The following is a 1,180-nucleotide window of genomic DNA, read 5'->3' as shown; positions in this document are numbered from 1 at the left end:
GCTTCTTTATCTTAGGAAAGAAAGGGGAGGGAATGGTGTGCAATAAGGAAGATACAGATTAGTCCTTTTCTTCTTGTTTACAGATGGCTGGAGGAAGGAACATGGCATGAATATGGTAAAGGGTGGGTGAGGGCCGTAAGGGTTCTCAGTCTGTACATTAGAGGAACACTCTGCAAAGCACCTTTTTACATACTTTTCTCTTTTGGTCCTCACAGCAACCAAGTAAGTAGGTAAGCAGGACAAATAATATTACCTGGGTACAAGACTGAACAACGGTGTGATCATGGCCACATGGTCCTGAATGCAAGCCTCCTAAACACCTCATAATCTCCCCCTTCATTGATACTAGATTTGGGACTGAAACTTTCAGCACTTGAAACAAAAGTTTCGAGCAACTTGAACCAAGGCATTTCCCGCCCCCTGCCCCGAAATTCAGCAATACTCATCATCCTTGAACATCTAATACTTATAGAGTGTTGTATCAACTTATAGATCTATTTTGAGTCCCTGTTAAGGGCTCCGCTTTGTGTTGGACCCAAAAGTGATGTTGAAGTAAAGTGGTTGATGACTTCCAAGGTGCATGAAACTATGAGTAGAGGCAAAGGCATGAACTAGCAATGAATGAGCTGGGACAGAAAGGAAACCAACACAGGGTATGGCACATACGAAGCTCTAAAGGAACACATTGACATTGCAAATGGTTGAATCGTCTAATTAAACCAAATTAATGGAAATTAATGGAAGCCATACAATTAAGCGCTAGGTTGTTTGGTTCGGGACATAAAGAATGCAGTGTTTAGGGGTGCCTGGCTGGCTCAGTTGGTAGAGCATGTGACTCTCGATCTCAGAGTTGTGAGTTCAAGCCCCACATTGGGTGTAGAGACTACTTAAAAATAAAATCTTAGAAAAAAAAAAGAATGCAGGGTTTGGGTGGCAAATAGGTCAATGAAAGCGATTATTGTCAGGGAAGTGTGATTGATAAGGAGAGATTTAACTGGGTGTTTAGGGATCAGTAAAGATTTTGTATCGTGGGAAAAAAGGGAAGACCTGCTAAATTAAGAGGAAAAAAGAAGGACGTCCCAGACAGAGAAATATACAAGGGATGAGCACAGTGGAACGCTGGTAATGTTCAACATCCTTCTCTTGGAAAAAGAAACCAACCATTATTGGTGGCATTTAC

General features: G+C 41.7%; 1 non-coding gene across 1 annotated transcript; it reads left to right on the top strand.

The window, feature by feature from the left end:
* Positions 1–804: 804 nt before the first annotated feature.
* On the top strand, positions 805–877 carry TRNAE-CUC (transfer RNA glutamic acid (anticodon CUC)). The gene has a single exon. It is a non-coding gene; the product is annotated as a tRNA-Glu (tRNA).
* The last annotated feature ends 303 nt before the right edge of the window (positions 878–1,180 follow it).

The sequence above is a fragment of the Lynx rufus genome, unplaced genomic scaffold (assembly GCF_022079265.1).
Source record: "Lynx rufus isolate CCGP_SWC_20201006 ecotype Redwood Valley unplaced genomic scaffold, mLynRuf1.p SCAF_5, whole genome shotgun sequence".
NCBI lineage: Eukaryota > Metazoa > Chordata > Mammalia > Carnivora > Felidae > Lynx > Lynx rufus.
Note: the sequence above shows the minus strand (reverse complement) of the source record. Positions and strands in the feature narration are given on the sequence as shown.